Raw genomic sequence first — 25,071 nt, forward strand, 5'->3', positions numbered from 1 at the left:
TCTCTAGTTAGTTCTAGAATGCACGTGGAACCATGATTTCAACGAAAACATGGAGCGGAACCATGAGCCATGAAATTTTCCCAAGGAGGTAAAATTTTGACTTCTTCATAATATAGTCAAGTTTATACTTGTTTTCATGGTTTTCCACCGGGATCGTAATGGAAAAATTAGATTCTCCATCCGAGTTGCAGATTTCCATTCCATCCATGGAACGTAATCTTTGAGGAATCCCAGGGGAATCTATAAGATTCCTTGAGCCTAGAATTCTAAACTTCTCAGAATTTGGAATTTGGATAGTCAATTCAGCACTACTCGACGCCAAAAAGATAATGGTGGCTTCAGAATTCTTATTCTCTCATTTCTTCTTCTAGTCAATTTTCTAAGTGCTAGTGCAGATGTCCACATTCATGTGCAAGCAGCCATCTTCATGAGATCAATGCCTTGAGAGCAATGGTTTGAGCAAATTCAGCAATGAGACATCCACTTCTTCAGATGGCCCTTGGTTGTGAGGTATATGATGTGTTCATGTACTTCTTCTTTCTACATTATGTTGTACAGATCCATGATTGATGTTGATGCAAGATCTTGTTTATTACATGTTTTCATGATTCTTGCTTGATGTTATGCAGAATCTTTCTATGTGATGTACTTTCTGTCATAACTCTTCATGTTATGCTCTGAGATCCCTTGTTGTATGTTGTTAGGATACTCTTGTTGTCGTCATGCATGTGTTTTGCTTTGACATCCTTTTTGTGCTATGTTGGTGGGATGCGCACCATGCTTGTTTTTGTATCATACTGATAGGATTCTTTTGATTGAGAGTTCTAGTTGTGAAACATCTCTTAGAGCCACTCCTGCGTGAGGGAATTCTTCCTTGTATGATCGAGACATCATATTTGTGTACATCACCTTATTGAAAACACATAATGCAGCACCATACACCATATTGACATTGGGGCCTGGAGATGTAGTCCCTCCTAGACGAACTCTATTAACAATGGCTTATGTTTTCATGTGCTGATGATTATTATGTTCCTCTTCGTTACAATCTGCAGTTGTATTTGTTAATGTTCTTTAAAAAAATCAGTTTTAACACATCATGAAAGTAAAAGGTCTTAGAAAGGTCCTTCTTCACTCCTAGACCTGGATCAACAACTCAAGTGATTTACACCAACTCCAATGTAAATGAAATCATTGTATGTTTGTGTCAGGTTGTTAGAGAGGTTATTTATAGATAATATATTCAATGTACTTATACTTTATCTTTTCAGGGTCTCGACTCTAACATGGATTTGTACAAGGAACACTTCATGCAAATGAAAAGGGGCCTTTCTGTTTAACCACATACACACAACTAGAGTGCCAGATGTTTCCCTTCAGATCCCCCTTGGTGCATTCAAGGTGAGCTTACATTCGTGCTGAGTTGAAACTAAGCATAATGACCTTCCTCTTCTTAATAACATCTAATAGCTTTTCCATATACACGAGATAAAATTAAAGGATCACTTCATCTTTAGATGCCCCCATTTATTATGAGATTCAAGGGATGTTCCATTACCTTTATTAACATTTGGATGCGTCATTATCATGGTTGACTGCAATTGGCCATAGAAACTTATAACATTTTTTATCTCTCCTTTCACTGAGTTTGACCGAGCTATTTTAGGCTGACTTTGACCTCCTGACTAGGTCAAGTTTGACTAGGGAAGATTGAGATATTTCGAGGACGATTTATTGCTGATTTGACCAACATTGACTTTTGGTTAGGGTTGAAATTTGACTGCATAAATTGACAGGGTTGTTTTGACTTTGAATTGGGTAAGTCAATTTGACTTTTGTACTCTCTCTCTATACTAAACTTTTGATATAACAAAAAGAAGAATTGATCAAAGAGTTTTCCCAACATTAGAGTTTTTCCCTGGCATCCACCAAATTTGGTGTTCTCTTTTCTGGGCTTGTCTTCTCCATATTTTTTTATACTCAATCTATTTTTACTGTTAATGTGATTAATGGTTAATGTGATTGCTAATGGAGATCTAAATTGAAATTTTTATTGGGATGCTTAAGGAACATTGAAGTAATTGTGCTAAGCATAGAATATACCATTGTTAACTAAAATTAATAGATTGTCATCACAACCCCTACGATTCCTATCACATTGATCATTTTCCATCTAAGGTATACAAATCTATATGTAATTCATGTATGTATCATTGGTTTGATCACACCTTGCCTTAACCATCTAGGACACTAGGTGTAGGAAGAGGTTCCTTTAGCTACCACATTTAGCTGGATATGTATGATCCATGTGTATATGATATTATGTCCAATGTGTACTATTTTTATTGTGTTCACTTAAACACTTTGTTCTAACTCTTGATGCTTTGGCTGTAAGTTTTAATATGATTTGTTCCATGGTGTTTCATAATTTTTCTCATAGAAGTGTGTCATCTTGATGGTTTGGGTATATTCTTGGTGATTTGAGTAGGTGCTATACATTGATCTTATTGTACCCCTTATTTCCTTTAGTCAAAATTTATCCTATGTATCTCTTAACAACACATGTGAAGGCCTTCTAAGCTATATCTAGCTTCTAATAGGGTATTTTTAAGCTCTAAGTAAACTTCCTAAAAAATAATGAACTACCTATAGCTATTTAATTTTATTGATAACATTATTTACAAATTTAAACATATTTTTCACCTCTTTAAAGATTGATAGATATTTCCCTTATGTATAAAGCTCAAGTCCATTTTCCCTCCTTATATATAAACATACTTACTTATATTAGAAAAGCCTCATATAATTTTTATTTCTAAGCCTCATATAATTTTTATTGATGCCTTAATTAGACTAACATTATCACTTATCTTCAACATCATTAGATATAACTTCTACGTGAGATGACCTCCTTTTTCTCAAATAAAAATAAAACTTAATGAAAAACTAAGGGACCATAGAAATTGTTTTATAAGATTTTACTACCAATTAAAATTTAATTTGGCAGCTACTCTAAAATCTAAATGGACCTATTAAAATTTATTTTCTTGCCGCTATTCTCTTTTTGGAGGTTTTGGACGCGACTATTCTCCTTTGCCAAGTTTGGGATTGAGTTCGCTCTTTCTCTACTCATAATCTTTATGATTTCACAACAGATTCGATACCCTGCTATGATATACAATTATTTGCTGCCCTACCCTGCTATGATATTCAATTATTCGCTGCCCTATCGATTAGACTAGATTTTTAACGTGTATTTATTATATCAGATCTGGGTTCGCTCGAGATTTAATTGAGATATTCTTCTGCTGATTTGGATTTGGAGGTTTTTGCTACAATTTAGAGTAGAAAACATGTCATCTGCATATGAAGATAAAATTTCAACCTTTCAGAACTCCGAGGTGTACGGATACGTTTGAAAGGTATTTTTCTGATCTCATTTCTATGATTTTTATTGTTAAAATTTCAAAGGATTTAAACTTGTATACCGAATTATGGAGAAGAAGGTAGGGTTAGGGTCGACAAGAGTTTATAAATTCAATCATATTTTTTTCATGATTAGCAAGACCGGGCACTCTTGTGGAATTATGATCTTAAAGACTTTTTGGGAAATTCAATGGTGATGTGGACTGATCAAGAGGCTACGGTTGCTTCAGAAGTTCTCCTATGATTGCGTTGCTTCTTGTGATATATGGATCTACTTATGCTGGTCTTTACTATGTTCCTTGCTCTGATACCATTTAAAAAATATTTGAAAAAATCTTTGAAAATTCTGCATTGCTGTAGTGAACAATTCTGAAACTAAATTGTAACACCAAGACACATAATTTCTAATTGCAACAGAATAGAACATAATTAAATAACAGTCACACAATCGCAAAACACAATTTTTCTAGAGAACTCAACTAGGAAAACCCTCTCCTTGATTGAGAATTTTATTGATAGAGAATGAGCAATGGATTTCTTATTATACAACTTTGTTTCACTGGAAACCAATCTAGTTTTATTTTCTTGTCCTAAGCTTGAAACACCTGCAAGACCCTTCATCTACTTCCCTCAATCCATGCACATAGGTTTCTCCTATTTAACTAGGAATACTGTTGAATTTCCATGATCTTGGGTCTAGGATAGAATCTTAGAATCTCCATGAGGGCTAACACCTATCGCTGTTGGAAGTCACTTATGCTTCAACGAACACAGGCTTATCCAATCTTCTCTTCTAGGTTGGCCAATCCCTGAGCTCCAATCTGCCTTCCAGTAGCCTCTTTCGTCCATCAAAGAGCTACACATAGGCTCCCCAAACTTTAGTGGTCAAACTCTTTCTATGACTGTTAGTCACAGACTACTTTTGGTAGCCAACAAACTTCCCTCCATTAGTCCAATGGAAACCAATCCAATCACTACAAGATCTACTCCTAAGAGGGACTTTCAACCATCAAGAAAAGTCCTCAAAATGGCTCCCACGGGGTTATATTCAAATTGATCCAAAACCAATCCAATAACAAGGATCAAACACCTATAAGAACGTACCAAAGTACATACCTTTTATTACTATTTAAGTGTATGTTTATCTGCTGTCAACTTCGTCCTAGTTATGGCTATTGAAGAATCTAGGGAAAATGTAGTTTATGTGATTCTTCTTAGCATGATAACTATTTGTGAGGTATTTTATATTCAGATTATTAGCACAATATTTTCTTAATATGATTAGTGTGTGTATTTTTGACTTCATCAAATAACTACCAAAACAAAGAGACAAGAACACATGATGTTGGTTTTCCGCCAGGGCCAAAACCTCTCCTCTTGATAGGAAAACCCTTTAATCTCTTCTTATAGCTTCTTTTATTGACGAATACCAAGACACTTTACAAAATACTTGACTCAATTATTCTTCAATATACTTGTCACTATCTCTTGCACTTTTTGACCTTCACAGTCTTCTGCATTTGCAATGTATCACTTCAATCCTTCTTCACACTGTTATTACACTGTCACTAGGAGAGTCTTTGGTCTCCTTTTTTTTCTTTTGCAACCCTAGACACAGTCCTCGGCCTTCATTGATCTCTTCTTTTAGTCCAAGATAGCCTCTTTTCTTCGATCTTCTTCTATCTTCTTCTATCACCATTCAACGCTTGATATAACCGTTAATTGTAGCTTCCATTGTCTTAGAACAAGCTTTTATCCTTCGCTTAGATGACATACTTAGCCCGTGTTAAATTTAGGTATGTTCTATGCTTAGAGAAATTTACTTTAATTTTTCATATTAGCTCAATGACAATATTTAGATTAGCAATCACATCAGCATGACAATAAAGTGCTGATAGAACATATACATAAACAGTAGAAGACAAGCCAAGACAAGAGGACATAAGATGTGGCGCCAGCCAGGCACAAACCCCAATGTGGGGAAATGCTTGATCAATTCTTCTTATATTCTTCAATAGTTCAATAGAGAGAGAGAGAGAGAGATAGAGTACAATGATTTGAAGTCAATACTTGACTTGCTAAATAGGAGATCAAAGATCTTCTCTGTAACGATGACACAATGAGGTTGCAGATCTGATACCAAGGACTAAAGATATGCAGTAGATGATAGGCTTAGAACAGCTCAACCAATTACCCAAAAATATTGAGGCTTTCCTTTAATAAGATTCTCCTTCCTTCGCTACTTCACTGATCATGACAAGGCTGCTAATCTGGCACCTTTCATATGCAACAAGGACTGATGTATTTCATGGCACACCTGGTCACTAGTTAGGGCACAAAACCTTCACAATACCATAACACCTTTTGTTCAAATAGGATCCAATGTTAGATGTGTGCCACCATATAATAGATCTTTGTTTCTGCATAAGTGTAAAAGGGCTTCCCACTACATCTATGATTCCACTAGAACATACTTGACACATGATGTTGCATTTTAAAGGGACATCTTCCAAGAATCACATGACAAATGCACTTATAAATAGTTGTTTTTTTATCCTTTTAGTTTGGTAAGATTGTAACAGGTTTTCCTCTAGTGATGCTCACGATTCCATTATCCTTTAATTTGAAAAGACCTTTTTTGGCTAATTATTTGCTAGAAAACATGTTCAAGAGACCAAACTAGCTTGTAGGAGATTGGAATGTTGAAACTGACCCATGCATCTTAAGGACCCTCATAATTCCATGTGATAAAACTATAAACTATCTGCCACTCAACTCACACCCTTTTTAGTAGAGTTGAAATTGAAAGCATGATGACCTTTACATCACCAATTATTTCACAAAATTGAAAGTGGTATTTCATAAGCTAAATAAATAGCCTATTGGATTTGTTGACAAAACATGAGTTTCTAGGGTGCATTCCCCTCCACTTTTACTACCCATTTGTCAACAAGACTGACACCTTGAGATCTTATGTCAAGAATACCCAAGCTACCTTGATCTCTTGACAAAGTGCAAAAATATCCCGTAACCAAAAGAATACCTTTCATCCCATCCTCTTTTCCCCAAGGAAAAATTCTAAGAACCTATTCAATTAGTATAAGCTTCCCGAGAAGGGGAACATATTAGTATTTAATAAGTTTCAAAGGCATGCTTCGAGCCCATGGAGAACTTGGCTAGGTTGATAGAATAAGAAGTTGGGAATTAAGTTGTGGATCTTGGTCTAGTTGGAGTAGAATATTGGGAAGTGACCTCATTAACCTCAAGTAGTAATGCGAAAGCAATAAAAATCTATTGATGATGCATAATTATGGTGCTGGATAATTAATGTTTGAATATGCTAATATGCATAGGCCTATATTATGTGAGGACATATTAATTCCATTGGGATTGACCTTTCAATTTTGACTAGTTCCCCACTAACTATCAGGCAAAATTTCAAAATCCTCACTTTGTTGTACTTATTTATGGGATGAAAAGTAATTTCCTTTATTGGTTTTGGATTTGGCGATCTATTCTCTCGTTTTTGTGGCAAATAATTATTTAAGGTCTTGAAATATCTATATGCACAACTGACTCCAATACATCGCTTAAGTGTTGCATGACATCCAAATAGGCCTACTTTTCTTGATCATGTGTTCAACATTACCGATAAGGTAAATTTCCATCCATTGTATTTTCTTAGCTATATGTTATATGCATCATTTTTCTATCATACTCATTGTTCGTAGAATATATGTGTCTTCTCTCCTTGTTAGTGGGTGGAGCTACATGGTGATCGTGCTGGATATGAAGATTTAGCGATTTTGACTGGTATTGGAAGCATAGATGGAATCATCTTTATGTTCATAGGACATCAGAAAGGCCGAAATACAAAGGAAAATATCCATCAAAATTTTGCAATGCCAACACCACATGGGTAATGCTTTTATTGTTTTATATATAGCATGTGAGGTGTACATGCTGTGGTTTGCATTAGGATGATTTGATTTGACCTGTTTTGTGTAGGGGCTCAACTCAGATTAGATCAATTGATAGGAAATTATTTTATCTGAGTTATGTATGTTTGTCTGCATGAAATTCTCGGCCATTGTGGTGCCCACATGTACTTTATAGGAAGGTCTTAAAATTTATATTCAGAATTTAGTCTCTGATGTGGAACCTGAGTTTGCCATGGGAATGATTTGCTTGTTTTCACCAGCTTATCAAAGCAATAGTTCTGGTCCTCTTCAAATTTATCATTTTATTGCACACAATTTCTTCTCAATTGTTTATTTTGGATCTTTGCGAGCCAGTTGGTTTCAATTTCTAATATGCATCATGGAGGTGCCAAAATGGCTTCATAAGTCATTTCTAGGATTGTAAGATTGTTATTATGTAGAAGTGTAAACAAGGTCAGTTGATGATATTGCATGCATGAAATTGCAGCTATCGAAAGGCTTTGTGAATGATGGAGCATGCTGATCACCATGGTTTCCCCATTATTTCATTTATCGATACTCCATGTGCATATGCCAAGAAACAATCTGAAGAAAAGGCTAATTATATTGAGTGACTTTTGTTTACCACTTTATTTTGATCGTTAAGATATCTAGAAATGATTGTATTTAACAAATTTTCTACTAATATGGTACTTTTTACTTAATGCTTCTCTGCTGTTATTTGTAAGGGGAAGCAATAGCCCACAATTTGAGGTCAATGTTTGGCCTTAAGGATCCTATTGTTACAGTTGTGATTGGAGAAGGTGGTTCAGGTGGGCACTTGCAATAGGATGTTGTAACAAAATGCTAATGCTAGAGAATTCAATATATTATTTAGCCAAGTAGGTTCAAACTATCACTGCCCAGCAATAATTTCTAAGGAGGATTAATGGTAATTGAAATAGCACTATTTGATTCGATTAGATTCAAATTTCAATGTATTGGATTTAGAATGAAATCACAATACAAAGATTTAATGTTGTAACAACAAGGTTATTACATAATTCTTGAACATCTTCAAGTTTTCTTTTCATATTGATAATCTAAATCACTTGAGATTTTATTGATTCTTCCCACTTCAATTTTATGTGGGTGTATCAATAAACATTTAGGAGCAATTATCCTTCAGTTAAATGCATATATATCCATTGAAAATTTGTAGCTAGAATAGTAAATCTATTAAAGGAATATAATCTTAATACCACATACATAGTCTGGATCTTGAAAATGTCTGCTAGTGTATTCCATTATAAAAATTTAGAGCATATTTGGTAGTGCCTTACCAATTATAGATAATAAAAACTTAAGGAATTGAATAGTACCTCTTCTTGGATACTGTGAATCAACTATGAATTGTATAACTTTCCACTAGCAATAGAGTTCATATGTTTATTTTTAAGCGTGACCTTATTATGGAAATGATGAAATACAGTAGTTATATTTTCAAAACTGAAGAATTGATAATATCTCAAACACCTGATATAGGAGAAATAGAAGGCATGTCAGTTTTCTAAATCAGTTGAACTACAAAGTTAAACATTTCTCCTTCTCAAGATCAATATGTTAAGCGTCTCAATTTTATTAGTGTGTGTCGGCATGCCCTAATATTGTGCCTAAAATAGGCATTAATCTTGTGCCTCCATTGTTTTTTTATGTATTGGCTACATTGGGTTTGTGACTATTGTTGAAAGATGACTAACTGCGTTTATATATCTTCACGAGACCCTCCCAATAATCTAGACTCCAAACTCAGTGTGCTAAAACACCATAAACACACCCCACAATCCACTTATTAACCGCGGCTAGCTTTCATACAATCCATACAACCAAATTCTTTCTTATAAGGCTGCTATCTTTCTAAACGCAACACTTAAAGACCTCCAACTATTGGCTATGGCCTACGGCCTAGCCCAATAGTGGACTGAAGCTTAGGTCCCTTCAAACAGTGATTCAAACAGTTCTTACACAGCAACCCCTAGCTCCTCCTTTGTGCAGATTCTCTTGCCTAGCATATCGAGTTCAAGAATAACTTGATCATGCCCAAAACAGTCCACGCTGTGACCTACAACAATGTGACCCTTCACGCTGATGAGATATTTCCTTTTTGCTACAGCTAGGTTCACTTTTCTTGCTTTGTCTAAGGGTCCCTTTCATGCTGTGATAAGAGCTCCTCTAACTATGGATTGAGGCCTTCACATGTTGCTGGTTAGGGCCTCTTCAACTGCATCTAAGATCACCTCCTTTAGGATTGTGGCTAGGGCATCATTAGTCCTTCCTTGACAACGGATTAGGGCATAACTGAACAACAGCTTGAACTTCTTGCTTGGAATGTGGCTAGGGCATCTGCAAATATAAATCCCTCTTGAAAACTTATTGATCTCTTCTTACTTGCAAAAATATCTCCTCGTAACACTGTGGCTAGGGTTCTTTAGTTATGGGTCTAGGGATCTCTTAGAAGACCTTTTCTTCACTGTGTCTAGGGCTTCTCCCTCTTGATATTTGTAGCCACCAAACCGAAATGAGTGGAGAGATATCTTAAGAGAAGTGTGTGTACTAAAATGACTTGAAGTCCTCTTTTATTTATAATAAGTCATTGAAGATAAGTTGGGGTAATTTGGTTGTTGGCCAACCTTGACAAATTGTAAAATAACATAAATGAATTCATATCTCCATGAATACATGTCAGAATAACATAAATAAATTCATATCTCCATGAATACATGTCAGAATCGGATGATCTTTAGATTAATCCTACACTTCTCGGGGAGAGGAATCCAAGACAAAAATCAGCTGCCATATATAAGAAGACCCACATGGAGTTTGTCCCTAGTTACCAATGTTAACACTCCCTCTCAACTAGGGATAACTCCATTGCTAATGCATCTACTAGTCTGTACTCTCTTCCATCAATGAAATGCCATGCACCGCTATGTTATGCTCTGATTTGCTAAACTATGAAGAAGAAGAAGTGATCGAGAATGTATCATACCATTCTCTACTAACCCGAAGCTAGTCCCATATAAAGAGAGTGTCTCATACCACTGTTACTATTCCGAAATCATTTCCAATTGATCCCAAATCAATATCATCCTAGCATAGGGAGTACGGTAATACATGATGCGTCCATTGATAGTACTATGTTCCCTATCCTCATTTCCATGCTCATTGGCTAGATGAGAGGTACTTTCCATAAGTCCCAGACTACTTGGGTAGGATGTCTCAGCAAGAGAAGGATGAACCGCTCATCCTTCCTACATGTCACTAGGGGTATCCCAGCGGAAGGCTAAAACACTCACTCTGTACACAAAAAGTCACTAGGGAAAGGTTGAACCACTCAACCTATGATTTTATCTCAATAGGAGAAGGATGAACCATTCATCTTGCCCATATAGAAAACCACTAGGAGAAGGTTGAACCACTCACCCTATGGTTTCTCATCACTCCAAGAAGCACCCCAATCCCCCTGGAGATCCCAAAGCTCAATATCCATATCATATAGGACCCTCACGAAAGGGTCTCTGCACAAATCCTAGTCATTCTCAGACAATCAAGAATTGGACCTGTCCCAGGGGCTTCGTCTGAATATCAGTGACCTACACATTAGTCCCAATGTGATGGAGCCTTATTGCTCCTCGTTATACCATATCCCTAATAAAGTGGTACCTGATGCCTGTGTGCTAGGAGTGATCATGAAACATGAGATTCTCTGATAATCATATCCCACTTTGGTAGTCACAAAGGATCATGATGGTATCCAGCATGTGTCCAAACAACTCACTAAAGAGCTTCGCTAACTATACAGCTTCACATGAGACCATATTAGCAGCTATGAATCTAGCCTTAGTGGTGCTCAAAATAATCGACTTCTGCTTTTTGCTGATCCAGGATATTGAAATATAACCCAAAGAGAAACAAAACTCAGATGTGCTTTTGCGATCCTCCAAACTGCTTTCCCAATCAGCATCAGAATAACAATGCAGCCTCACAGCTCCAAAAATGTATCTCAGTCCATGAGTGATTGTGTCTCAAAGATATCTCAGAAGGTTCTTGGCACCAATCTAATGTGAGTGATGAGGCTCAACATGCTAACTGCAAAACATATATCTAGATGGTAGTTCAACAAGAACATCAATGCTACTATGAGTTGATGAAACTTAGAGGCATTTCCCAAATCAGGTCCGACAACACTACCGCATAACTTCATAAAGTTAGGCTCCATCAAGTTAGTCACAGGTTTGCAGTCCACCATTCAAAATTCAAAATCCAACTCCCTCTTACTTAAATGAGAGGGTCTATACCTGCCAAAAAGAGGTAGTTCACATAAAGTACGAAAATGAGAGATCTATCATCCATAACCTTAAAGCAATAGTTTGGATCGGCTTCAATCCTAGTGAATTTCAGCTTCATCAAATAGCTATCAATCCTCTCATTCAAAGCTCAGGTACTTGCTTCAAACTATAGAGACCTTTCTTCAACCTGCATACACGAGATTCCCAATCATGAATCTCAAACCCCTCGGGTTGTTCCACATCGGTGGTCTTGCTATTACATGAGGGGAATGGTCCCCTTATAATATTTCATTTGATATATCTCAGACATGTACTTTCACGCTCTAATTTGAATTCAGGTATCCATGTCATCATCTATCTCATATCGAGTGGGGCCTTACAATAAAGATGGGTAGACCTCCGGTGAAATTGAAGAGATGTGGCACACGATATGGTCCCCAATGGACTTCCTACAACTTCATACAAAGTTCCATCCCTGAACCCAAGAGTAAAATAATTTTTAAAATTACTTTTCCAAACACGTACCTTTCCATCGATGAATTCCACCTTGTAACCTTTGTCTTCCATTGTCAAAATGGACACCAGGTTCTTCTTGAGATCAGGTACATATAAAACTTCTTGTAAATTAATTGTGTTACCCTGATTCCATTGAAGGGTAATATTCCCTACACCCTTTATGGGATAGGGTGTCCTACACCCTTTACAAGATAGGGTGTAACATTCCCTACACCCTTTTAGAATGGCTCCACAGGCCTGCGACAACCTTGTTTGAGGAAAGTCCACCCATAAACAAGCCCCAAATCACTCCAAACCTTGACACCTACTCCTTGACACTCCTGGATTACAATTCAGTCACCAAAACAACCCTAATAGGCCCTAAAATCCTCATTAGTTTCCCTCCTTTTCCTGTGGCCAATACAAAATAGGTCTCCTTCCTTCAATGAGCTCTTCTTGTGTTGTGTTGCTCACTTTGGATGAGAGAAATGACACTCTAATCACCTAATATTTATATCCAATATGAGGGCTCCAACAAAACATCATCATAGGGCTTGACAAGTTGTCATAAGGCTTATTAACATCAAGTTGACCTTGACCTTGTGCCACCATGCCCACACATAACTTTCAAAAATTCATAACTCCATTTCTACAACTCAGAATCAAATGATTTTTGATGTGTCAAATTTGTCTCGATGAGTACTATCATCCTCATCCATCACATGTCGAAATGTGTCCATGGTTTTGGCCCAAACAATGATGGGTGCAATGTGAAAATTCCTAAACTCAGAATCCCTACTACAACAACTGATTAAGCACATTTCCATCATGTTTTGCATGTGCTCATGCATTTTGTGCCCCACAAAGTGCAATTTGGGCCACTTGGGTCCCTTACGACCCTTAAACACGAGATACACCTCTTGTTGCTTTTAGGTGCTACAAGCACTACTTCCATTCCACAATCTATTGTTGAACATGGATGAGTCTTGTTCTGCATTATCTGATTGAGGTGATGATGAGTTTGATGAATATAAGAGTTAAATGTAGGTCATTTTGTATTTTGGCATATACAACCGCTATGACATTGATGATCGATTTTTCACAACCTAATGATCAAAGTAATGAGACTCGAACTCACCAATAACTCAACTAGCCTTAATCTCAACAAAATTAAGAGACTTGGCAAATCGGGTCAAGACTTCAAAATTTGGCAAATAGGAAAAACTCAAAATACAATAAATTTTGAGAAAAAAACAATATTGACATTTCCAATCCATAAAATATATAAAATAGTATCCATCAATACATCTCATCAAATATTAAATGAAATTTGACATTTGATTGTTGTCTCAAAAACTATGTTTGGCAAGTTTGAGGCAGAGTTTGATAAGTTTTACAATTTTTTACATGTTTGGCAAGTTTCATTTGAGCCTTGGACGAGTATTTGTCCTGGTATAGACTTGTCAAAACTTCAAAAGTTAAAACTTGTGAAGAATCACAAGTCTTGGTTTCAGGTGAGTCTCACAACTACACTACAATATCATTTGTGGGAGTTAATATAGACAAGTGTCATCAGAACTAGACTAGTCATCGAACCGGTTGACCACAACAATGTGAACTGGACTAGAACCAGGAAAAAATTGGACCAAAATACCGATCAACCAAAAAATACATAAAATATTCAAATTTTGAAAAAAAACATACATATTCATGTGCATCCATATGAATCCAAACCATTTATGCACGATATGCAAAGTTTCTCATTTATATAACCAAATAGCACCAAGTGAAATACATCTTTGAACCAAAATACATCAACAAAGAGGCCCTAAATGGCTTCTAGAGTCCAAAAATAAGCATAGTACTAATGAGTATAGTGACATAGTCTAGACTCTATACTCTACAATCTAATCATATAGTATTTGTGTCTCGACATGGTTGTATTGATTGTTAAAATCCTCTATTGTAACCCTAGTGAAAATGTGCCCTTCACTTTCTCCATGGAGACACTAAGGTCATGACAGAGGAGTTCAACAATCAATGCAACCAACATCAAGGTACATAAAGGGCTCATTGCTTTTGATTAAATTCCAATTCCATACCCTCAAACATGATAGAATCTAGTAGAAATGTTGCAATCCTACCAATCTTGAAATCCTGAAAATTGTTGAGTCTGTTGAATTTTGAATGGGATCTAAATCTCTATTTTCACTATATGAATTCCAATAAGGTTGGAGCCACTCAAACATCCTCAAACAATTAATTGTAATGTTAAAAATTCAAGGAAAAAGATAGAAAAGAAAGATAAGGAGAATATCAACTTCAAGAATTTAATATTACCATTAATTACTAAGATTAGGTTTTGTAGGGCCCTAGGGTTAGACATTTTGTTTTCTTTGTAAATATTAAAAAAAAAAGAAACATTGGTGGTCTCTAGCCAACAATACCATATGACACTGTAGAACAAATCAGTTCTAGGGGGAACCAACCAGTTCAATGTCTTAAGGTCAGTTTCATATCAAATCAACCTTAATCCATCTGAAACTCTCTAGCCAACCGTACCATATGACACTGTAGAACCAATCAGTTCTAGGGGGAACTTACCGGTTCAATTCTTTAAGGCCAGTTCCGTATCAAACCAACCTTAATCCATCTGAAACACCAAACCAGACTAGTATGGCACCAAAACTGGTTGAACCAACTAGTTCCATTGATTCCAGTCTAGTTCCAATAACAGGGAATATAGACATAAGTTTTATACCAAGTTATCATTTGTGTCTATCATTCTATGTTTTTGATCCTTTCATTCTAATTTCCCTGATAATTTGCTAGTAAGAAGGGGAAAACTAGTTTTTGAATATTTATATTTTTTGGATTTTTTTAAATACCATGTTTCCTCACTTCCTAAAATTTGAGGGGTCCACATAAACTAGTCATACCAGTATTAAAAACTCATACCCATTTCCAAGTTTCATGCAACTCAAGCATCATGGGTTTTGTGTGTGTCCCTTTATATTTTGAACTATCAATCAACAAAGTGTGACATGTATGATTTATATATTCTTTTATAAGTGCTTTATGCACCCACCTCTTATCTATTGTATAGAATTTATGTTTGTTTTAATTTTGTGTTTCATCTCAAATCCTGATAACAAGTCCCAACTAGGTTATATGCATTCTTTCTTTAGTATTTAGCAATCAGTTTGAGCATTTTAACCTAATAACAATCAATTAGACCTTTGGCTTTATCTTCTAAACATCTCAAATTCAGAGAGAAATTTTGTAGAAACAGAACTTCTTATAAAACTTTCAGGAAATATGACAATACTAGAGCACTGAATTCAAACTAGAACATTGAATCCAAATTAAAACATGATAAAATACTCCTACCTTATTTTCTTTCCTGGTGTTCAATCCTACAGAAAAATCATTCTTTATAAATCCAATATGTTTACCCAAGGTTCGAATATAGGGGAAAGTCTCTAGGACAGCTGGAGAGACCCCCAAAAATCCAAGTGCCAACATAGAGGAATGGGAATGGCAGTGTGAGAAATAAGTAGACAACACCCTCCCCCCCCCAACCCCACACTGGAAAAATCTGTTAGATGGATTATTTCAAGCACAGTATCAATGTGGGGGGCTCTGGCTAATAAAAATTCCTCCCATAAAAAGAAGGAAAAAAACTATTTTACTATTTTTGGTTTGAGTTTACCCCCACCCCCTATAGGGGAGGCATGGGCATCCCTGTGGGAATCAAGGGGTATCCTGACAATCTCTATGACAAGGTGCCACCCCATGACATCCCCAGTGGATAGGGGGCACCTAAGGGATATCCCCAAGTCATCCCATACCCAAGCTGTAGACACCCATGACTTCATCCCTGTTCCTAGGATGCAGGGAATGCAGGGGACACATCCCCCCATCCAGGGATGCAAGGGATGTCAAAGTCAAATATTTTTGTTGAAGATAAACATGCTGCTAGTTTGCATTTGAATTCACCCAATTATGCTATGCAAGTTACATCTTATATATCCTAATAAAAAACAAAACAATGAAAGGGTATTAAATCTTACTGCATGTGGGTGACTATGAACAATATCAACTGCTTCCTGGTTGCTCAAGTGTTCCCAAAGACCATCTGATGCAAATATGATAAAGTGATCATGAGGCTGAAGGGTATAGACATTAATTGAGGGTTCAACAGTCAAGATAGGCCCACGGAGAGGTTCAGAAAGACAGAAATTTTGATATAAAGGTTCTCGGTTGAACTCAGGATTTTTCAAGTATACATCTCCAATAGATCTCGAAACCTGCAAATATGAGAAAGAACATTACAAGCACAAGATGATAGAAATTGAAAAATATAGTTCTACAACTACTAAAGAGCTAAATAGTTTTTATAAAACCTCTTAATGCATGCTATGAAATAGAGGATCAAGAAAAAATTTCACTCTAGCTTAGGTCAAGATAACAATTTATTCTGTATGGTTAAAAGTTAAAACCTGATATCCAAAACAATAACCACAAACCTCAAACTCCTAGAGAAAAGAAAGATTCCTCTGAGATGATAAATGCTTCTTTTGTGGCATTAATTTATATGCAAAACTGCTCCAAAACCAGTGAAACCATCCAAGAGATGGATGCTTTTACAGAAGAAAAGCATACATGATCACTCAGTAGGAAAATTTAAGAATGCTAAAGTCAAATCTGTGTTTCCAGGGGAAGGGTGTAAAATTTCTGCCCCAAGATTGTTATCTCAGATTTTAACACAAAACAGAAATTTCACCTCTTAACTAGAGGTTTTCTGAATCTTAAGCCTATGAATTTTCAACCTTAGGGCTGTTATGAAAGTGTATAAAACAACAACAAAAAGAGTACAATGTTTCACTTCCAAGCAGTCCACACTCTCCATATTCATGGAGAAAAGTTACCAAACAACTTGGATAAGTTCCAGCCCTCTAGTGCAATTTATCCCACATAAACAAAGTCTGAAATTATCTTTAACAGCAGTACAAAAATAGGTATATCAACAACAAAACAACCCATTAGATTCCTCAAAGAAGATGTTAAATCACTAAACAATTTTATGTTTTACTTATGTCAAATCATCAAGACTTATATAGTTGTAAATAACAACACATTAACATTTATGGTTGAAAATCAAATCTGGAAAATGCACATGTTTTGGACAGCTGAAAACATCATTTATATATTCAAGATGAAGTGCATGTACATAACATAGCCTTCTCTCAATGCTAGTACAAGTCCACTAGCTCTCTAAAACCCTAGCTAGGGAAAACCAAGGAGCTCCAATATGCAAGAATCACTCCAACACTTACTCCAGTGCAAGACGTACTCTTCTCTGCATCTTCTCCAAAAAAGTTACCTTAAGGTTTTCAAACCCTAGTGATGACAACAACAACAAAAAAACGAGAGAGAAAGAGAGAGATCAAGTACAAGAGAAGACTGGGAGAGAGGAAGAGGACTAGTGCACACTCCTCTCTGGGTCACATCTCATCACAAGAGTGAATGCAAGTGAGTAAATAAATAATGAATGAGGACTCTCTCCTTCCATTATTTATACGAGAGATAAGGGAGGCCAACAATACAATGTGGGCCTAAGCCCTTACAAGCAACCTACATGTAGGCTAACACAAGTGAGATACACTCCAAAGTACATGTGTCATGCTCCAAGCTGATGTCATACACAATAAGGGCTCTAAGATAATATAACTACGAAAGGTAAGTCCACATGCTTCCATCGCAAACCTCCATGAACTCCATCCATCCTCCTAAGTGATGTACTCAACTGAGTCAGCTTGGTGAGTGCCAGTATTGCGGCAATAATGCTGTAACTCCTGGGCTGCCAACTTTACTTTTATCAACCTAGTAGTTCGTAACAAACTTGGAAGCGTCGGTGCTATATGCACAAGTACTAGTTCTCACTACAGGTTGTCACTTGGTTAGCTGGCATAAGATCACTAGGAGCTCAAGCCAATTTCTATAGATTTTAGAAGAAGATCTATGTGTGATGAAAGGAAAGAAAGATTACTCTACATATGCTATTCTAACCACAGAAAGGCGAAAGACTGGAATGTAAAGCAAAACCTAGTAAACCCTAATTAACAAGCTAATACTACTTTTGCCAAAAACACTATGAAAACCATGAAAGAAATGCCATTACCTACTCAAGGAATTAAAAAACATCTAACCCTACTATTTCTGGAAGTAAATAAGCAAAAACCATATTTTTGGATTTTTATGTGTTTTTATGTGAATTTAACATGCATCTAATTTATTGTGTGTGTGGCAGTGAAGAGGTGGCGTTACAGGGCAGTTTTGGAGCTTAGGAGGATGTAGGATGGTTTGGATGGGTCCTAGGAGGTCTTAGGTGGCATTCTAGAGGCTTTTCCCACACTCAGCCTTCAAAAGAAAGCCTACAGGAAAAAGTACAAAAGGACAAAGGAAAACTACAGCAGGAAAATAGGGAAACTACAGGAGGCCTACAGGAGGAGGCCGAGAGCAATTTTCGCTGTTTTGAGAGTGTGAGAGTGGGTGGATAAGGTGGATGAAGGTTGGAATGAGGTGTTAGGGTGCCTAAGGTCTACCATGAATGACCAAGAGAGAGAAAGATGATTGGGTTTGCTCAAGGAGAGAGTTAGAAGTTCTATGGAAAATGAAAGAAACTAGGGCAAAATTGAGGTGAGGTTTGGGAGACCTATAGGGCATGGATCAGATGGAGGGTGTGATTGTTGGTAAGCTAGCCTACTACTAGAAGATATCTACTATATAGAAACTGATAGTCGACCAAGGAAAGAAAGCAACCAATGAAATGGGTGCATCCTTGGAAAAACATAATTTTGCATTAAAATGGCCTAAACTATGATGTAAGAAGGAAATGCTAGGAAATCCTTTAAGAAAGGAAAGCATGCAAAAGGACTATTGCAAATCAAGAAGTGAACATGATAAAGAATATCTAAAGCAAAGCAAAACTGTATTATCAACCTACTAGAGAGCTGCAAACACTAGAAATCCTAGGAATGAGGGAAATCTGTGTTTTTGGGGCAGCAAGTGAGTCTTTGCCTCAAATCATGGTCCCAGAGGGAGGAAGAGAGGCCAAGGCACTGTTGTTAGCATTTTGAATCTTCTCTAATCACTGGTTAAACTACTACAGAAAGCTCAAATGGAAGAAATCTACTAAATCATCAAAAGCAACCTATTCTTAACCATAAGAGAAATACATCTAACAGCAAACTAATCTACAAACTGAAGTAAAGCATAAAAATACAAGTAAAGAGAAGCTTGGTTGCTTGGATTGGTACCTAACCAAATATCTTCAGCCCTCTAAGGTAACTCAGTGCTAGCTCAAGAAGGATTCCATCTTCATTATCAAAAAATAGCAATATTACATAAAATTGTCATAAAATAGTAAGCTCGAAATTTGAGCAGAGTTTAAACAAGAAAAAAAGTCGACCCTAGTGAGGCCCTAGGCCTCTCTACTTATTAATATGAAGCTAACAACAACTTCCTTAAAATCAGGGAGGCTTGGCTCCCAAAACTCGAGATAACTATCAATCATCTTCCACTTTCTCGGTTGCCTTCTAGTGCATGATTTGGTTGCTTGTACTCCAAGATGAATGAAGGGGAATTCGAATTGAGGAGAAATAAATGAGGGGGATTCCCTCCTCTAAGTCCTCTCCTTTGTCTACTTCGATTTATTGTTGCAGTTTGACCACTAGATCCATGACTTTGACCTTGAAATCCATTAATAATCTGCATTAAGTACATGTTAGACCACATGGAATAATAACTAACTAAACTCACCCTATAAGCATAAATATAATAATAAAATCATACAATAAGCTAAGAGAATGGTTGATTTGACTAGGTTAGGAGATAAAATGAGCCCATATAATTACCCAGTTACGAGGCTCATCATCACCCCCTATTGAATGTGTTGCTCATCCTTTGAGCAACCTAGTCAATCTCTTGGTCTTTCATGGCCTTGGTGGCCTCCATAGCTTTCCAGGCTTCTGATGCGGTCTGCGCATGTTCTCTATAAAATCCTGCGTTTTTGTCTATGTCCTTCCACTGCTCCTTCTCTTCTTCTTCTCTTCTGCCTTCCAACATGCCTAATATGAGTGGAGGACTCAGTTTAAAGCAAATCCAGTTGACCTTCAGGCTTTGCATGGAGTGCTTGTACATTAGCACTCTTTTCAATGCCTCCTTCAACCTCATGGGGAAATGGTATTCTCTGATCTGCAAGCTTTGGGGTAGGGTGTTCCATCTTCTCATGCATGCGTTCACATAGTCATCCCCAAGTAGCCTAAGCATTTCTTCAAATTTTTCAATGGCTTGTTCCTGATTGGTTAGATATTTAGGGGAAATCTGAGGGTGATTGGCAAGAAGGTTGTGTGTGCTGATGAGTGCCATAGGATCCGGTGGCTCAGCTCTTATCATCAATGGTTCATTCTGATATTTTATTAACAATATTTTCATTTCTACTGCCCTCAATTCTTCATGCTTCATCCATGATGCCATGACCATTAATTGTAGATCCCCTAGCTTGGCATTGGAGTCCCACACATTCAGGTTTGTGAAGGCCATGTTGTGTAGATAGAACTCTGCCACCTTTGTTTTGTTCTCGGAGGTTCTTTGATCACACAAATCCATGAACTACCTGTAGTCTTGGAAAGTCATTATGCCTCTTTGTGCCAAAGTTTTTATTTGGAATTGAAGCCATTGATCCTTCAGATAGAGGCCATAAGATTTGGCTGGTGGTCTGCATTGTAATGCTTCTATGGATAAGCTAGCCATGTATGCCAAATGAGTCTCTTTCTCCTGCAGTTTCCTCCTTAGTAATTCATTCTCATTCTCAAGATGGCTTCTTGTAATGGCTTCTCTATCTCTGAGAGCACTCAATTCCCTTCCCATTTCCTTGAGTTTGTCTTCCATGTGGCCAATATCCTCAACTCCTTTGGACTTGGCTATCTGCATCCACCTGTGCATTCTCACTCTCTCTTTATCCAATTTGAAAAACAGTGGAGTTGCAAATTTCTGTGGGATTATCTTGCCTCCCTAAAGTAGTCTGTAATAGGAGTTAATATTAGGTTGGGGGTCAGGTTCTTGTAGCTCTTGTGCTTCCTCTTTCACCTCTGCCTTTCCTCCTATCTTTTCCTCAAGTTTTTGTGTCTCCTGTACTTTGGACAGTGTCTCCTATAGGACTGTTTTAGCCTCCTTTAGGTCTGGTTTGGGGTCTTGTAGAATTGCCTTTCCCTTCCATGTATGAGATCTTGTAGTCCTCCTTTCATAGGTTATGCGTGTCTTGGAAGGAGATTCTTTCACCTTGGCGAATGGTGAATCTTCAATGTTAATGGGAGTCTTTCATGAGGGCTGAGGTTTGCCTGTTTTAATTCTGGTACTCTTCTTTGCCCTGAAATACATGGAGGTTTTTCTTTTCCTCTTCTGCTTTTGCTTGACTGGTGTACTGAGGGCAGTGAGGGCAACTATTGCTTCTCTTTCCAAAGTTTCAGGGGACTCTTCTCTTTGCTCTGTGCTCTCTGCCTCCTTTTCTCCCTCTTCTGTTTCTTTTTCCTCCTCCTGCCCTGTCTCTTTTTCTACCTCCTATTCTGATATGTCACCACTAGCTTCATCTTCTCCTCCTTGATGTTCTCCCATCTCATTGACAATAGGACTGACATCATAGGTTAATGCCTTGATGTCATCCTCAGCTGTCATATTTTTGAAAACTTCCCATGCTATAGGGATTGTAAGGGTATGGAGGGCTTCTTTTACTAGGATCTTGATTAGGCCATGGTAAGCTAGCTGATGTGAATTTCCTTCTTGTACCTTGGTGCTGGAGTCAATGAGGGACTAAAGGAGAAAGTAAGGGATATTGAGCTTTTGATGTGCTGGGGTATCCATGACATATCTCAATTCTTGGAGGATTCTAAAATGATATCCATAAACAATGTTGTTCCTCCCCTCACAAGAAATGTATTTGATCACTTGGTAGCTAACCTCATCCCAGGGATATGGTACACTAGCCCTCCTAATTCCATTTTTGTCTTCAACAAGGGTTTCATTATCTTGGAAAAATTTCCTCTTGGCAGCCTGACCAATTATTTTCTCATCTTTACTCCAAGGCAGCCCAAGAGGAAGGGTAGTGACCCTACTGATGAATTCAGGGGTTATTTCAATGGAGAGGCTTCTAATGGTTACAGTAGCATGAGTTCTTGTGTGAGGGATGAGAGAGAGAAAATTAACGGGCAATTTCATCATCATACCCTCTAAACTTCTCAAAGAAATTCATCCAATTTGCCCTTGTAAATATTTCCACCACTTGAGGATGTGCATGGAGTCTACTGGAGTTAGTAGGCTCTTTTCTCATAAACCCCCCTGTCATACTGCCTGTATTTCTTTTGAAAACTAGATATGGAGGTGGAGACAAAGAATTTTGAGTGAAATGGAAAAATAGAGGGGACTGTGTGTGCGTTTTTTTTTTTTTTTTTTTTTTTTTTTTTTTAATGTATTTCTACCCTCTTAAAGACTCATTTTATCTTCAATTTGAGACCAAATATTTCACATTTTGATATTCAACAGAGGGAATTCATGAATCCTACCTCTTCATACTGAATTCATGCCAAAAATCAAATTTCCTCCCTTCAAAATGACTCACTACCCCTCCTGTAGAAGCCTGTTGTCCCTCCTGTAGATTTCCTATAAGTACTCTTGTAGAAAATGCCAAGAGCAAAAATATGGAGGAAATCGATGGAGGATGGTGGATAGGAGACTGTGGGGGCATAAGAAGACTGTTGTGTGGCTAAGTTACAAGGAGAAACTGAATAAAAGGTGGTGAGAATGCGCGGGGAGGAGTGCTCATTACCTTTTATGGCTGTTTTCGGTTATGAGTGCTGAGTTGGCAAGGTGTACGTTGCCCAAATTAGGACCTTTTTTCCCCACCTGCTTGGTCATCATGCCCCCCCTCGTAATCATCCCCTCATTACTACATCGGAGTTACTCTTCCTCCCACTACTTGTCCTTCGCATCATTTTCTTGAGTTGACTGTGTGCACGTGTGTGTGATATCTCGGTTAAGTGGAGTCAACTAAATGAAGGTGGCCAAGTTAACTGACCACCTTTCCCTCTTTCAATTTCAACCATCTCATTTCCTTCGTATGATTCCTAATTACACAAATGCAGATAGAGGACTGACTTAGCTACTTACCTGTAATCCAAGTGTATTTGCTGCCATCGACTGTGAGGTGTTGTGGCTTTCTCTGCTGCATGCCTTCATTTTCCCTCATGCATACTGTCTCTACTTGCTGATGTGTTGTTGTGTGTTTTTGCAGGTTATTCGTTTGCTAGAGCTAAGCTGCATGTGCCTTTTCAACCTTTAGATGTGCTTACCCTTGCTGCTGGTGTTGTACTTCTATGGGATCAGCTACTATAGGAATTCCTACAGGAGATCCTATAGCTCCTTCTCCCCTTGAAACTTTAGCTATTTCCCTGTGCTTGGAGCTCAAGATTGATGCCATATGTGGATATGAATGATGGAGGGATAGTAGGTAAGCTTCAAGTAAAGTTAATGGTTCCTTTTCCTCCTTTTATTTTTGTTTTTTTCCAAAACTGAAAAATTGTTTTTTTGTGTTTTTTATGGGAAAGGAAAAAAAAAAGAAAAATAATGATGCTTGGAGTGTGATGCAAGCTTGGAAATGATGGCAAGGAGGTTTGAATATGGTAAGAAGGATTATAGGTTCCTCATGAAGCTTTTATTGTCCCTAAAACTACCTCTTGTAGACACTTTTGGCTCTCCGCAATTCCTACAGGAGCCTCCTGTAGAAAAAACAATTTTGGAAGAAGAGGTATAGTGGGGTGAAAGAGATGCCAAAAATGATGGAGGAAGGTGTGGAGAAGATGAAATGGATGTTGGTATGAATGTTAGGGTACCCTTGGCATCTTCTTCTGCTCCCTGTAGTCCTCTTGCAAACCTGCAATGCAATAAAAATTCATTTTTTCTTTCTCTTCTTTCTTTTTTTGAAAACAACTAGAGTGCCTGAGAGAGGTTTTCACCTTAATTGCCTGCCCTAGTGTTACAGGGAAAAGTGTCTATATAGAACTCCTCTATCCCACTAAGGTGTGACAGCTGCCTTAGAAACAAACAGAGAAAAGCTACTTTCATTTTTCCTTTATGAATTATAGATAGAGAGGAACAGAAAGACCAACCTCTGTCTCACGCTAATCTCCTGATTTGATTCCTCTCTTCTTTGATAGTCTTCAGCTACCTGCTCCCTTGCACGCCCAGCTTCACAAAGTCCCTGTAAGATCACAGAAGCATAGCACTATACAAAGACATGGATATATAATCATAAACAATCTAGGATCAGATGTAAATTGACCATACAAATGTAGCAAGCATCAATGACACAAAAGCATGGAGGAAAACTTGAATAGCTTTTATTGATAAACAAGAAAAGAGCCAAGAGGAGTTACAACCAGTTGTTCTGACCCAGCATCAACCTCCCAGCAAAGAAGCCCATTTTCACCTCAAACAAAGCTTAGATCACCCAACAATCTGATGTTTGTCTCAAGAAACCAAGAACAATTCCTTACAATATACAAAATTCCAGCCTCTGGATCTCTGGGATAAGGGATCCATATATAGATATCTGTAAGGGGGATGAGTCAGCTTGTGATTTGATTAGTGTCTTCCCTTTGATAGTTCTTTCTTCCAGTTGGAGATTGATGGTCTCTTACTCATCTTTGGTCGAATTCAGTGAGGCAAGTGTCACAGGAGAAGTTTCTGGAAGCTTCCATTGCCTCTCCACCTCGCGGAATGACATTGCCATTTGTCATTTCTCGCCCATCGCACCCCACAGAAGG

The sequence above is a fragment of the Pinus tabuliformis genome, chromosome 8 (assembly GCF_031772625.1).
Source record: "Pinus tabuliformis cultivar Carrire ecotype Pingquan chromosome 8, CPIR1, whole genome shotgun sequence".
Lineage (NCBI taxonomy): Eukaryota > Viridiplantae > Streptophyta > Pinopsida > Pinales > Pinaceae > Pinus > Pinus tabuliformis.